At 44.8% G+C, this 16,619-nt stretch overlaps 1 long non-coding RNA gene across 1 annotated transcript; it reads right to left on the minus strand.

Annotated features, from left to right (window-relative positions):
- Positions 1 to 1,064: 1,064 nt before the first annotated feature.
- LOC109389344 (uncharacterized) lies at positions 1,065 to 14,683 on the minus strand. The gene is made up of 3 exons (XR_002125380.1): positions 13,884 to 14,683; positions 6,003 to 6,259; positions 1,065 to 4,362 (listed from the first exon to the last, which is right to left on the minus strand). It is a non-coding gene; the product is annotated as an uncharacterized LOC109389344 (long non-coding RNA).
- Positions 14,684 to 16,619: the final 1,936 nt, after the last annotated feature.

Below are 16,619 nucleotides of genomic sequence, written 5' to 3' on the forward strand. Positions count from 1 at the left end.
GGATATCCCGTTTCTGCCTCCTGCTAAAATGATGGTAACTGATAGGGGTGCCACCCTTTATGGCTCAGCCACTCACGTCTGCAAGAAAACATTTTTTATTTCAAACACTAAGTAAAAGAAAATAGTAAAATGCATATCGTGTATAGTGTAATGAAACACCACATATCTATCCTGTAGCTCCAACAATTATTTTTTGTAATTTTTATAATTTTATAATTTGTAAACTTTGGAACTGTACCAAATCCTGTTTCATCTTTTCACCCCTGCATTTTTAAAAAATTAAGACTATTTTTTGAAGAGCAACACATTTGAGGGGAAGATTTCCTATATACCCCCTGCCCCACATATACATAGCCTCCCCTTCGGAGCTTTACATTTGTTGGAATTGATAAACCTACACTGACCCATCATAATCACCCAACGTGCATAGTTTACATTATGATTCATTCTTGACGTATATTCTGTGGATTTGGACAAATGTATAAGGACATGTATCCACCATTACAGTGCCATACAGAGTCTCTTCAACTACCCTAAAAATCTTCTTGGCTCCACCTGCCTGTTCATCCCTCCCTCCCCACGACTCATGTAAACCCCTGATCTTTTTACTGTGGCCACAGTTTTGCCTTTTCCAGAATGCCATAGAGTTGGAATCATAAGGTATGTAGGCTTTTCAGATGGGCTTCTTTAGCTTTTCATGGCTTGACAGTTCAATACTTCCCACAGCATCATATCAGGAAGCAAGAAATTGTCTGGTTGACTCTATTAGAATAACTAAGATTCAGTTGGTGTCAACTGATCCCTCCATTATCAAGTTCTCCATCAGCCTTTCACCTTGTGGTTTTAGCACCATGGATGATGGCTGTCCAGATCCATTAGCTCACTGGGCAAATAACAAACATTAAGTACCTTCGTGTGCCAGGCACTCTGCTCAACACTGGGGACACAGAAATAAACAAAATATGATCTCTGCCCTAAAGAAGCTCATAGGTAGGGATGCAGACAGGTACAGATTCACCCATTTACTTATTAAATATTATTTATTGCAGACTATGTACCAGACATTGTGCTAAATGCCAGTAATTGCAATATACAGTGTAATAAAAATGATAGCTACCATTTATTGGAGCTCACCATACTCTATATGGCTTCCCACCAGTCCTCATATAGCCCTTTGAGTGCTATTACTACATCCATTTTACAGATTTGGAAGCAGGGGCTCAGAGAGGTAAAGAGATTTGTCCAGGGTTACACAGTAAAAGTGACAGAATGGGAATCTGAACCCAGGGCCACTGGCCTCCAAAGACGCTTAGTCTCCATGTTGTACTGCTAAGGTCAGGGCAGGCTTTTATTTCCAGATGCCATTTGAACTGAGAGGCAAACTGCTTCATTTAGCAAGAAGTGGCCTGTCCACTTGACCTGAAATTGCAGACCTCACGGCAGCCAAGAGAAGGTAGCAAGAGCACAGCCTGAGCTACTATTGTTCAGCCATGCTGCAGCTTCCAGTGAAGCGAGGGGTGGGGTGGGGTGACGACGAGGGCTGGAACCAGAGGGCCAGGCCCTGGGCTGAACCATTTGGTCCTCCAGCCTACAGAGCAGAAGGTGCGCTTCTCCATCTTCCAGGGGAGGGAACTGAGGCTCAGAGAGACAAACAGCCAGGTCATAGCAGACGTAGGATTGAAGCTGGCACTCAGGGTCCAAGACCAGTATGATAAAATGGTTCCCAGCATGGATGGCGGTGCCTCACGGCCTGGGTCTGAATGCTGCTCTCCACCTGCTAGTTCTAAGCCTTTGGACGAGTCACTTAAACCTTCTTGGACCTCAATTTCCTCATCTGTACAAATGAGGATAATAATAGCACCTACTTTATTGGATATCTTCCGGAGTTAGGTGAAATAACCTAAGTAAATGTGACAGACAGGAAGTGCTAAATAAACATTAACTATTATTATTTTCACATTTCATGATGCTCAGGGGCTAGGGCTTTCCCTGAGCGGAGTCCATGGGCAGCAGCAGGCTCCCTCTGGCCTAACTCCCCCTCTCCTAAGCCCAGAGAGAGAGGAGGAGCCTGCTGCCAGGGAGTTCCTCGGCTGACTTGGTGCCCTCTCTGCACAGGTACCTTTGTACCTGGTGACTCAATAAAGACAGATAAGGTGCTGCAGAATACCTGTTGAGGCCCCAAGACTTGTTGCTTCCTGTCTCACACCTGTGAGCTGTGAAGGTCGCACACCTCCTCTCAGAGCCACGGACCCTTTATACACCTTTATACATCGGAAGGAGAGAGAAAGCTTACCTCCAAGTTTGACAAGACCAACCCTCTCCAGGCTCAACAGCCAATGAAATCACTCCCCCAAGTCAAAGATACTTGGAAACAAAGGGCTTTTGCTTTTTATAATTAAAATATTGTTTTATTTTCTTAGTTTATGCCCTTGAATCCTTAATGTGAAGCCTTCACAGTTTGATTTCCCTTTAAAAAGGATATTTTTATCAAATTTTAACACAACTTATTTATCAAATTCCAGGAGGTGGCTGGAGCACAGTGTGGGGGGTTGACCTCATGACTTCAAGCGAAATCTCTTTCCTTCCCTAAATCTCAGTTTCCCGTCTGTAAAATGACTCAGTTGGTCTGGGAGGATCCTTTCATTTTCTGCTGTCTCTAAAAAATTTGACGTTGAGCTTCTTAAGATTGGGAACTGTGTTCACATTTCCTTCTCTTAGGGGCCAAGAATTCTCATGTGAGTGATATTTACGAAAAGGTGACGCTGTTTTTTGCTATTCAGTTTTTAGACTCAACCTCCAGACAAAGCACAAAAGACTTACAGTTACAGAACAAAACGAAAATATGAATAATATTATACATAACTGTTAAAAATTGAGAAGGAAGCTGGGAAGCTTGATAGGACCTTATATCCTCATTCTCCAACAGTATTTCTCTGGAGAAGGAAATTTGGGGTGAGGGGTGAGTTCACAATTATTCATTATATTATTATGCTTGATAACTAACATATCTTTTTGTATTTCACATGTTGTAACTTTAAAAGATAAAGAAAAAGCAATAAGGGCAAAAGAAAATTTAAGACACAAGGAGTAAAAGAAATAGACATAGCAAAAATAAAAAATTATTTGGTCTCTCCCTCCACAAGTGCCAACTTGTTGTGACTCTGTTGAGCACTGAACCCTTTCTGGATAGATCTAAAATGGATTGAAGTGGAGTGGAGGTTGGCAAAGCAAAGGGATGAAGTTCTGATCCCTACTATAGCATGGACGAACCTTGAGAACATCAGGCTAAGTGAAAGAAGCCAGACACAAAAGACCACATATTATATGATTCCACTGTATGAAATTTCCAGAATAGGCAAATCTAATAGATTAATAGAGACAGAAAATAGTGGTTGCCTTGGGCTGGGCAGGACTTGAGGGTAAGAGGGAAATTGGGAATGACTGCTCATGGGTGTGAGGCTTCTTTTAGAGGGGGATGAATATATCCTAAGCTTAGATTGTGGTAAGGCGTGCACAACCTTATGAATATACTAAAAAACACTGAATTGAATGCTTAAAGTGGGTAAATTGTGCAGTTTATGAATTTTATCAAAATAAAGCTATTTTCTTTTTTTAAGTGAGGAGGGGGTTCTTGCTAAGAACAGTCTTAGGAGAGGGGTGGCTTTTGTAGCCCTATACCTCCCACTGTTTTTGTTTCACAAATGGAAAAACCTAGAAACTTTTCTTCCATGCACATATATAATTACAATAACAAAAACAACAACAGTAATAGTGGCTCTCATTTATATAACACTCAGGTGGCACTTTGACTTTTATTAGTGTATGTACCTGTATGAGAAAGATATTATCCCATCCTCTTGAGGACACCGAGAGGTAAAGTGATTTTCCATGGCTGGTAAGTGGCAAAGCTGTGACAAACCCACCATGTGCCAGGCCCTGTGTTCAGCACTGGCAACACAGAAGTCCATCCTGAAAACCACCATGCCCTCCACTGTCCATGAAGAATGACCCAACCACCTCAGTGCTAGGGTGACCAATCATCCCCATTTGCCAGGGGCAGAGAGGGTTCCTGGAGTGCAGGATTTTAAGTGCTAAAAACAGGAAAGTCCTGGGAACATCGGGATGAGTCAGTCACCTTACAATCAGTGGGTGGGGGTTGACTGTTCTCGCCTGTGCACGCGCATGTGTGTGTAGACATGTGTGTGCTCACCCACCTGTGGGTTCGTGAAAGGGGTGCGTCTTGATCTTCCCAGGCTCAGTAGCTCTCAGTGAGAGTCCAAGTTTTGTAGGAGGGGAGAGTGGAGCTGGCCAGGCTGGAGCCAGACGCAGCAGGTGGACGGGGCATCCTGGAAGGGTGGAGGCCTGCAGAGCAATAAAACCAGGGCAAAGAGCAAGGTTTCCATCACAAGCCTTGAAACAAACTCAACTCCAGACTGAAGATGGTGGAGAGGCCTATCATTTTCCAGAGTGACTCTCCAATTTTTCATTCACTTGCTCATCCATTGATTCATTCGGCAAACACTCAATGGGCACCTAGCATGTGCCAAGTGCTTTGCTAGTGAGAGAGGAGCCTCCCTGCCCTCAAGGAGCTTTCAGTCTGGTGGAATAAACAGGCAAAGGAACCAGGTATTTACGATCCAGGGCAATAAGCAAGGAGGATATTAATAATATTTAACTGGTAGAGCCTGGGCACTGAGCCAATCAAAATGAACACCAGCCATTAAGACCAGAGCAGGGTCCCCAGGTCCCCTACTGTCCCAGGCTTCACCTTTTTGTTTGCTGGGTGGTAGGGAGGTTTGGGGGTCATGGGAGGAGCTGCAGGTATGGGGAGCCCTTGAGGGGCTCAGGGAAACAGCTGATTATCAAATGATATGGAAAATTTTCAGTACAGTATTTTAGCAACTAGAATAGCCATGTCAGCGACCCTGGTTGGAGACCAGCCCTGGTGATAATGATTTGAGATTAACAAGGCATGTGATGGGGAGGCACAAGGGGCTCAGGGAAGCTTCCTGGAGAAAGTGACACCTAAGGTGAGTTAGCCAGAGTGTTCCTGGCAGAGGGAGGCGGGCTCAGCATTTCAGATAGTTCAGTCTAGCTGGAAGAAGGAGAGGCAAGAGATTAGACCCAACAGGCAGGTAAGGAAAGTGCTGGGGGTGTGGAGGGCTGTGTTAATCATGATCAGCAGCTTGGACTGTATCCTCAGAGCAATGGGGAGCCACTGCAGGTTTTTAATTAAGATCAGGAGAGTCACCTGATCCGGTCTGCAAATCCCCCAGGGGACACCAAGGCATCTACTTTTCCAAAGACAAGAACTAAGGTTCAGGGAGGTTAAAACCCTGTCAGATGTCATGCAGCTGGTTAGACATGGCAGAAAGGAAACAAAGCACCTTCTCCTCTGAACCCCATGTGAAACAGAGGCTGCCTACTTGTGTATGGAGCTTTGGCGTTTGTAAAGTACTTCACAGATTGCACAGCACTTTCCCATCCATGCTCATTTCATTTCCTACCACAACACTGTATTACAGGCAGTGACACCATTACCATTTCACAGTTGAAGAGACTGAAATACAGGGAGGCTTCAAGATCTAGTAAGGAGTGAGACCTTGACTCAAATCCAAGCCTTAAGACTCCTTATCCAGTGCTTTCCCCTCTACTATGCAGTGTCTTGGCATTTGTATCCATCACTTGGGTTGTAAATGCCAGAAATACAAATACCTAAGCTCTGGAGGGGCTGGAATGTGGAGGCTTATGTACTAAAAAAAAAGTTCATGGTAGATGGACTTCAGGCATGCATGGCTCCAGGTGGTCAAATTATGCCATCAGGGGTCTCTCTTATTCTGTCTTTGCTTTCCTCTATGTTGACTTTTTTCTTAGATTCTCCTATCAAGGCAGAGATAGGCTCCCAACCTACCAGTTTAGCAATCCCAGCCACAAAACACAATATTTTTCCAATAGGTACAGCAACTCTCAGGTTTCACTTTGATGCCCAGGAGGGTACTCACCTGGGGTGGGGGTGGGGCTGTCCTCTCTGACCAAGGTGCTCAAAATGGTGGCAGGCATGGTCTGACTTGTGCCAGCCCCTTGGGGAAGAAGTCCTGCCCGTCCGCAGAGCTAGCCAGCAAGCTCCTGTTCAGCTTGAAGCCTCAGAAACCACTTCCCTTATTCTGAACGCCAATTTTTGGGCTGTGCCTGCTGGGGCTGGAGTAGGAGGCTGGTTCCTCTCAGTAGACAGAACTTAGTCATGGTGTGACCTAAAAATCTAAAAAAGTATAAGAATAAAATTTCAAAAGCCAAGAGTCCAAAATAGCCTGACTGTGGATAGAGGCTGGGGAAAATTTACAATACATTGTCCCCACTTGTGAGCCTCTCTTTCCTCCGGCCCATTCCTGATGAGACAGACCTGTTGGTTGGACTTGCAGAACTACCCAAAAAGCAGAGCTGGGTAGTGCTCAAAAATACAGACTCGGGAGGCAGGCTGCTTGGGCTCAGATCCCAGCTCTACCACTTACTGCCTGTGTGCAAGTTACCAATGCTATGCCTCAATTTCCCCATCTATGAAATGGGTTTGATGGTGTAGTAGAGCCTCACGTTTAGGGTTGTCTAGAAATCAAGTGAGCTGGTACAAATTCAGACCAGGCTCTGGTACGAATAAGCAATATATATAAAGGGTGGCTATTATGTGCCACATTAGCTGCTTTTCATCCATCTCAGGGGACTGAGGGCTCTGCAGGGCAGGGCCAGGTTTCTCTTGTTTGTCACTATATTCCTGGTGCCCAGCATGGGGCCTGGAACAGAGCAGGCCAAAGCAAGTATCTGTTGAATAAATGAATGGTTGAATGGCTACTGCCACAAAAGCCAGGACTACTGGACTCCAGGACTACTGGACGGCTGTGTGACCTTAGGCAGTTGGCTTCTCCACTCTGAGCCTCAGCCTCAGCCTCAGTCCCTGTAAAACAGAGCAGACCAGTGTTGTGTAAACTTTTTCAGTCAGGACCCCCAGAAAGAAATGCATTTTACACGGTGCAGGGACATACACACTGAAATTGCATTATCACAATACAGCACTTACTTTCCTAATTTCCTATGTGTGATATACTTTCTTATTTCCTTCTGTTCTACTCTATTTTGTTCTTTTATTATTTTTTTTTAATTTTATTGGGGAACAGACATGATTATTGGTTACACATTGCTTTTCATGCTACAATGGCATAGTTGTGTCTTTTAGGGAGGGCGCAGCTCACAGTGGTCCATGCGGGGATCAAACAGGAAACCTTGGTGTTATCAGCACCATGCTCTAATCAACTGAGCTAACCAGTCACCCCTATTTTATTCTTTTTCATGAAAAATAATAATAATAAACGCAATCCTGACACAGTGAGTAGATTTGAAGCTTCTCTAACTGCTGGAGACCTACAGTTAAAAATACTGAGCCGAGTGGCTCAGTTGGTTAAGAGTTGGCTTAAGAGTATGAGCTCTGAGCAACAGGGCGGCCAGTTCGATTCTCACATGGGCCAGTGACGCTGCGCCCGAGCTGAGCTGTCACTGAGCTGCCAACAGCTGGCAGGATGGCTCGGCTGGTGTAACAACAAGATTGCCTGTTCAATGGTGAGCTATGCCCACCCGCAACTAAGCCTGAACCTGGCACCTTGAGCTGAGCTGCTGCCTGGATGGCTCAGTAGATAGAGCGCTCTTAACAACAAGGCTGCTGGTTCAACTCCCGCATGGGGCGGTGGCTACGCCCACCTGCAACTAAGATTGAACACAGCACCTTGAGCTTAGAGGCCACGAGCCACCGATGGGAAGCCAGATGGCGACTGGTGCCCTCCACAACGAAGACTGAACAGCTTGGCCGGTCCCCTTCCCCAATTCCCCAACACTGTTCCCCTCACCCAATTCCCCAATAAAATATTAAAAAAACAAAACACTGAGCTAGACAAAAGGCAAGGTCCTTTCTGACCCAGACATTGTGATGATGTTAGAAAGCTTGCCTAAGACACATCAGCTGATTTAAAACAATGGTTCAGAGCCTGGGCCCTGGCAGGAGAAAACTAGATTCAGATCCTGGGGATACTGGGCTGTGTTGATCTTGGCAAGTTATGTAAACTCTGGGCATCTTAATAAGATTGTGCTAAGAGCATTCCCACCTCTTAGGAGCGGTGTGAGGACTAAATGAACTAATACCTGCAAAGCGCTAAATACATCTAAACACTCAATGAAAAACTTTTAAAAATTTCATTATTATTATTGTTGTTATTACTATTATTATATGAAAGAACCTATGGAACTCCTTGTGGGTAACCTGGCAGAGAGGCAGTGCTCAGCAGATGTTTGTGCATTTTCAGAGGTTATCAGAGCATTCCTCTCCCTCTGGGGGAAGGAAATGAGTTTCCACGAAGGAAGGTTACTTGCCCAAGGTCACCAGCAAGTCCAAGACAGAGCTCTGAGGCTGGGCCTGGCAGGCAGCAGCTGTTAAGGTTCCACAAAGAGCTGACTCAGGAGATGGTGGGAAATACTCTTTCCTCACTGCCTAGAACTTCTCAGCTCTCAAGCCCTCTTCCTTTCTCTTTGGTTTAGCTCCCCCCTGCCATTTTTAAAAGTTAAAGTATGCTTTACATGTAGTAAAATCCACCCTTTCTGATGTACAGGTCTATGAGGTTTGACAGACACATGCAGCTGTCTATCCACCCCTCTACTTAAGATGGAGGACAGTTCCATGATGCCAAAAAATTCCCCTGTGCCCTTTGTAGACAGTCTCCCCACTCACTCCTAGTCCTCTGGTCCCTGGCAGCCGCTGAGCTCTTTTTTGTCACAGCAGTTTGCCTTTTCCAGAATGTCCTACAAATGGAATTATACAGTATGTGGGCCATTGTATCTAGTTTCTTTCACTTAGCAAAATGCTTTTGAGATCCATCCATGGTGTTGTTTATATGTATTTTAGTTCTATCTATTTCTATCTCTATCTCTATGTCGCTTAGCAGCATTCCATTGTATGGATATACCACAATTGTTTATCCATTTACCAGCTAATGGGCATTTGGGCTGTTTCCAGTTTCAGGCTATTATGAATAAAGCTGCTAGGAACATTCATGTCTTTTTATTTTAAAGATTTTATTGGGGAACTGGGGGAGGGAAACAGCATTGGGGAATCGGGGAAGGGAACAGACAAGTTGCTGTCCTTTTGTTCTTCAGTCTAGTTGTGGAGGACGTCGCTTCACTGGCCCATGTTGGTATTATCCTTGTGCTGTTCCCAGCTGAGGCAGTCGCTCACAGGCCATTGTACAGCCGCTCATGGCGGCTCAAGGCGGCTCACGGCGGCTCACGCCAGCTGCCAGCCAGCCCCACTGCAGCCTACGCTGTCACTGGCAACTCATGGCAGCCCAGCTCCAGGTCGAGCTGTTGTTCACCATCTCAGCTGTAGAGGGAAGTGTCACTGGCCCTCATGTGGGATCCGAACCAGGGCTCTGTTGCTCAGAGCTGGTGTCCTAAGCTAACTCCTAACCACCACGTCACTCGGCCAGCCCCCATGTGTCTTTGTATGAACATGTTTTCAGTTTTCTTAGGTAAATACCTAGGAGTAGAATGGTGGAATCATATGGTTAGTGTATGTTTAACATTCTAAGGCATTGCTAAACTGTTCCTCCAAAATGGCCATGCCATTTGGTAGTGCCATCAGCAATGTGGGAGAGTTCTAGTTGCTCCACATCTTCTCCAGCAAGTGGTATGGTCAGTCTTTTAAATTTTAGCCATTCCAGTAGTTATATAGTGGTACCGTATTTGCCGGCGTATAAGACGACCCCCTAACATTTCCACTCAAAATACAGAGTTTGTTATATGGTCGGCTGTGTGCGATTTTGCGAGTGTGGTAAAATCGCATAACAGCAAAATCGCATAACAGCCGAGCATACACCCAGCAGTGCTGCTGATGCCTGAACGGTATGTGGAATGAAGTGGGCGGGCATCGGGAGGCCACTATGGCACGGGGCAAGCACTATGGGCAGTCTATCTGAAGTGTACCTGGCGTATAAGACGACCCCCCACTTGGAGGCATATTTTTCAGGGCCAAAAAATCGTCTTATACGCCGGCAAATACGGTATTTTATTGTGGTTTTAATTTGTATTTACCTAATGACTAATGTTGAGCATCATATATCTTCCCTATTTTAAAAAAAAAAAGTAATAAATATCACAGTAGAAAAAATTTTTAATGCAGAGATAAATAAAAGAAGAAAAATTCAAATAAAAATCACCTATGACATTTTGAGCTATATCCAACCTTTGTCTATGCAGACAAACATAATTGTATTTTATTTATTTATCTGAGTAATTCATGCACCTGTTTCATGTACCAAGTTTGTAATTCATGTACCAAGTTTGAAAGGAATGAAAGGGTAAGTTTTAAAACTAGTTGTGGCCATTTTTGTTGCACCTCCCTCCACTGTTGCAAGACCCTCCCCCTCCCATGGAAGTAACTTCCAGGGGATATAAAGAATAACATTCATTCAGTTGCCCAAATTAAGAAGTCTAACTAAACCTGGTGTAGCAGAGAACGTGGGGCACCAACAGTTCTTTGATGTGCTGGTGGTAGCGTAATGAACAATTCTAGTAAAACTAAACATTCACAAACCCAACACCCCAGAGACTCCATTCCTTCGCATTTAAGCAGAGAAGACATTTGCAGCACGAGACACATACAAGAATATTCGTAAATGTATTATTCATAAAAGCAAAAATCTGGAAAAACCCAGATGTCCATTGACAGGATAATGGATTTTTAAAATGCAATCTATTCATACAATGGCTGAATGCAAAGCAATGAAAAAAATGAATGGACTGCAGCCACGCACACTAGCATGATGAATCATTATAACACGATGTTGAATGGAAAAACTAGTTCCAAAAAATTCCACACATAATGATACTCTTCTTATAAAGGTTAGAAAAAACTAAAAGTACACAATATATTATTTAGACCATATGTATATATGTGATCATCTATACCAAAAAAGCAACGGAAGGAAAAACACAAACATCAGGAGATTGGTTGCCTCATGGGGGAATGTTCGAGAAGGATCCCTAAGTAGAGATAAGGTATCATTACTCCTTGGGTTGGATGGAGAGTTAAAAATAAATGAATAAGTGAATCAGATTGAAAACTGGGCATGTAGAGGCCATTGATACAAGTGTATCATGAATCAGGAATTATGGGTAATCTAATTCTGTGTATGGGAGGTGGATTAAACATTAACAAGTCTTCCTCTCTGGTCCCCCAGCCACTTCTGTTCCCCTTTCCAAGGGCAAGTACTGATCCCGTGTCCTGTGTATCCTTCAGGAATAAACTCTCTCTCTTGACCTATTCCACAGAGTAACCTGTGGTTTTACTCAATACAGGTTCATGGACAGCCTATCATGTCAATAAATACAGATTCCCAAAAGCATTTTAATGGCTGTATAATTTCCCACAGTTTAGATGCCTATATTGTATTACGTAAATTAATTCCCATTTTGGTAGACCTGGGTTTTTTCCAGTGTTTGTTCTCATTTGCAATGTCATGAGGTATATATATATATATATATATATATATATATATATATATATATATATATACACACACACACACACACACACACACATACACACACATGCACCAGCAGGAACAGGCCTATAGGATAAATCTCTCTAAGTGGAGTACCTGGGTCAAAGATGATGTGCTTATTTCAGGTTTCTGAGCCATATATGAGTTGTACCCACCAGCAAGGAGGGAGATGACTGTCTCTGAGGTCTGGCAGCAGGCCTCGTACTGCGAGGTCTTTTGTTACTAAAGCTACTCCCAAGGTTATTCATCAGCAGAGTAATGTCAACCATTCCCAGGACCTCCCTGTGGGGCAGCAGGAAATGGGGTGGCTTCTAGGGCAGAGGAGAACAAGAAGTCTTTATGAAAATACTATTCAGCAAGAATGCTTTATTAGTACAGATCTTGGCCTTGCATTTGGGCAACTCCCTGCACGCTGGAGTGGGTCTATATCTCCTGGGGGGAGATGAGCAGGAGTCCAGGGTGTGCTGGGCTCCTCAGCATTGCCCCCACTTCCGTTCACTCAGTTATGCAATTAATTATCAGGCAGTAGGTAAGAGCTGGCGCTGGAGTTAGATGGACTACACTAAAATCCTTGTTCTTCCACTTCCTAGCTGACTGTGGGCAAATTTAGAAGCTCTCTAGGTAACACTACCCACCTCATGGGGCTGTTTTGGCATTTATACGAGTTAGTACACATAAAGTGCTCGGAACACACTGGACATGATGAGAGTGCTCTACAATCGTTCACTATCGCCAGGAAACTGCCCTGGGCTAGGCCCACAGCCTCAAGGTGTCCTCAGGCTGGTGGGGGAGATGGACAGGTAAAGAGACATTTACACTTCAGACTGATGAGTAATGAGGGTGTTAAGGAAATTCTCATAGGGGGGATGCCAAACCTGGAAGGCTTCCTGGAAGAAGTGACGTAATGGCAGGAACAAAGTCTCTTGTAGACTAAAGGAGAGGCAAAGTGGCTTTGAGAGATGAGAGACCAGCCATTAACCCCACTTACTGGAAATGTCAAGATGGGATTCAGAGAAGATTTTCAGTCTTGGATTTCAATTCATCAATTTCTCAGCACCTGCCTGGGTCCTGGGTGCTGTGCTCAGTGCTAGGGGTGAGAGTGTGGGCTGGATTTAATAAGGCAGTGACCCTAAGATCTAACTGGGGAGATGGATGTGAAATGCCTAAGAACAAGACTCTGATGAGATCTACTAAAGGAAGGGAAAACATGTCAAGGGAACAATTAATTCTGACATTCCCAGGACTGTGGAAGGCTTTGCAGAGGAAATGCTTGTAAGAATCTATCAGATTAGAGGAAGGATGGGGTGAGAAGGAAAGGTACCCCAGGTAGGAGGAACAGCATAAGCAAAGGGGAGGCAGTAAGAAAGCCCATGTTCCAGGAAGGGGGCTGTCCGGTGGGGCTTGTGGAGCTTGTACCTGGGAAGAGGTGAGGGGTGGGCAGGAGTTAAGGCTGTAAGGTCAACTGAGGCCAGGGCTTGGAGGGTTCACGTGACATGTTACATGGACTTCATCTAGTAGGTCATGGGAACGGAACAGAAGTGTTTAAGCAGAGAAGGGACATGATGAGATCTGTGCTCTGGAAAGGTCACTGTGGCACAGATGGGGGAGGAGTCCTTGGGAGGCAGCACAGCTTGAAGGCGACTGTAACTATCTAAACAAAAAACCTGGTGAGCATGGAGAGGATGGGTGGAGTAACTGAAACATTTGAAATTGAAAATCAAAGCCCTGAAGTTATTCACGGGTGGCTCATGAGTTGAGATGTCTAATATCCCTGGAAAAATAAACCTGCTCCTGACCCTGCCCAGCAGGAGTAAGGGCAACCTGATATGCTTGATTAGGATGAGGGAAATGTTTTTCTCTTTATTAAGGGTCAACTGAATTATTAAGGGAAATGAATAAGAGTGTGACATATAAAAGTGAAATGACTTGATTTTATTGTTTTTTCCTTAATAAAACTAATGCATGAGATCAACATTTAAAATATTTCTCATGAGTCATAAGTAAAGGGTAGTCCACCAAAAACAATCTTGACTTCATTTCCACAGAGACATAGAGAGGGAGGGCGAGGAGAGACAGAAGGGTGTGGAGATCTCAGGAAGAGGAGGAGGAGGAGGGAAGACTGGCCAAGGGGAGTGGCGGGGCCAGCAGGAGAGGAAGTGGGAAGATGGCATGGAAAGGGGTTGATGCATGGGGCCTAGAAGTGGACTGTGTAAGAGTCTTGGAATTGGGAGGTCCTGAGTTCAAATCTCCGCCATGTTTGCCCACGGTTCTTAGGCCTGATTTCCTTACCTGCCAGACGGGGATCATAACATCCTTGTCACATGGCACAACGAATGTTATTGGATCTGTATCTTAGAAAGAGTAGATTGCTCTAGTCACCTGGTTAGAGTGGAATAAAAGAAAGTGCTCTGCAGGCTACCTGGCATTTAGAAAGCTCTTAAGACAAGGGCGTCATCATCATCATTATTATCATAGCTTTACTTACGATTTCCTTTTGAAGTTCTCATTGGCCACGTGTTATTCACAGCTCTTCAGCTGCTCTTGCTGAAACCTTTCTAGACTCATTGATTCATGGGGTTACCTAGGATGGGGGTGGTCTCTTAGCTCTTCAGTACTGGGGTTGGCCTAGTGGTATCCTGCTTTCTCCATCCCCAAGCTTTCTCACTGCTGGGCCTGCCAGGAAGCAGCCAAGGGTGGATGGGGTAACTTGTTCCTCTTACCCTCCACCCCTCTACTGCCTGGCTGCTCATGCGAGGACACAGGCAGAATGCCTGAAGCTCTCTCCCTCATGCCCCATACTCAGGCCACGCCCTCAGCTTTTACTTTTCTCCCCGGGAAATCACCTCAGAGAGGAGATGGGGAATGTGAAATAAGGGACGTGAGTTCCCTTCATGATATGAGGCCTACCACTTCTCCTTCCCTCTTCCTCGTCCTTCCCCTCTAGCTGGTCACAACTTCCCTCTTCCATCTCTACTGGGAAGCAGGACAGAGGCTGTGCGAAGCTGGCACCCATGCCCCTCCCTGCCAGGGTCCCCTGGCCTGTGTGTAGTCCAGATCTCTGTCCAGAACCCCACACCCATATAACTTAACTGTACCTGAATATCTGCACTTACATGTCCCCTAGGCACCTCAAAATGTTCCAAATACAGGCATGGTGAGAGCCAAACTCATCGTTGCCCTTCTCCGGCCTGCTCCTCTTCCTGTCCTCTTGATTTCAGAAAATGGCACCATTATCAATCCGGCTGCCCCAGGCCAGAAACCCAAACATTTTAACCTTAATTCATTCCTCTCACTTACTGCCCACATCTGATCAACCACCAAATCCTCTCAAATATTCCCGAATCCACCCACTTCTGCCCATTAGCCACCATCACCTTTGTCCCAGCCACCATCATCCCTACTTGGACGACAGCAATGTCTTCTGTGCTGGTTAATTCCCCTTTACCCGCTACATCCACTCTCCTCCCTTCTCCCCGCTGCTCTGTGCCCCAGGAACCTGACCCTGTGTGCAGTACTGTCCCTAGCTCCCTTGTATTCTAGCTTTCAGCTGGTTAAATGGAGGAAAGGAAACTGAAAGAGATGGGACCCGGAAGAGAGAGAGCTCAGATTTCCCCATCCGCTCCCTCCCAGGCTCAGGTCTGGCAATGGCTGCATTCTGAAACCTACGACCACAGCTGGCATGTGGACCCTCCTCCATGGCTTCAGCTCTCACTGAGGTCTCAAAGGTAATTTCCTCCCCTTGCCCTAAGGCCTAAGTGTGGTAATGGCTTCCCATTTGCTAGTCCCAGGGTGGCTTCGCTATCCCTTAATGGTTACTGTAGCCCAATGATTCTCAACCAGGGATGCTTCTGCCCCCCTGGGGACATTTGGCAATGTCTATAGACATTTTTGGTTGTCACACCTGGGTAGAGATGCTCCTGGCATCCAGCAGGTAGAGGTTAGGGCTGCTGTTAAACATCCTACAATGCACCGGACAGCCACCCACTACAAAGAATTATCCCTCACAAATATTAACAGTGCTTTAAGGAATCCTGCAACTCTACCCACCATACTGTGAACATACTCCCATTACTCCACTCAGTTAATTTTTTGAGTTTACCTCTGTTTCTGCCCTCCTGCTGCTTCCTTCCAACAGGGTCAGAAATAGAACATCAGAGCTGTCAATGCCACTCCATGAACAGGGATGGGGACTGGACCGATGGAAAATATTGAGAAGAAACTGGCTGGGTCAAGCATAGCTCACCATAATAGTGACTGTCAGGAGGGAGTGAAAGGGGCCTGAGGATTAGTAGGAATAAGAAATCAAGATGGAGAGATAAAAACCACCAACAAAATAAAAAGACATCCTACTGAATGGAAGAAGACATTTGCCTATGATACATCTGTCAAGCAGTTAATATCCAAAATTTATAAAAAGCTCACACAACTCAACACCAAAAAAACAAACAACCCAAATAAAAAATGGGCAGAGGACACAAGGAGACATTTCTCCAAAGAGGGCATACAGATGGCTAACAGATATATGAAAAGATGCTCAATGTCGCTAATCATTAATGAAAATAAAAACCACAATGAGATATCACCTCACACCTGTCAGAATGGCCATCATCAATAAATCATCAAACAACAAGTGTTGGCGAGGCTGTGGAGAAAAGGGAACCCTTGTGCACTGTTGGTGGGATTGTAAATTGGTGCAGCCACTGTGGAAAACAGTATGGAGGTTCCTCAAAAAATTAAAAATAGAGCTACCTTATCACCCAGCATTTCCACTCCTGGGTGTTTATCCAAAGAAATCCAAAACACCAATTCAAAAAAATATATGCATCCCTATGTTTATTGCAGCGCTATATACAATAGCCAAGATATGGAAACAACCAAAATGCCCATCAATAGACAATTAGATAAAGAAATTGTGGTACATATATACAATAGAGTATTACTCCGTCATAAAAAATGAAATCTAACCATTTGCAACAACATGGATGGATCTAGAGAATGTTATGCTAAGTGAAATAAGTGAGACTG

This window comes from Hipposideros armiger, unplaced genomic scaffold (genome assembly GCF_001890085.2).
Source record: "Hipposideros armiger isolate ML-2016 unplaced genomic scaffold, ASM189008v1 scaffold_9, whole genome shotgun sequence".
Taxonomy (NCBI): domain Eukaryota; kingdom Metazoa; phylum Chordata; class Mammalia; order Chiroptera; family Hipposideridae; genus Hipposideros; species Hipposideros armiger.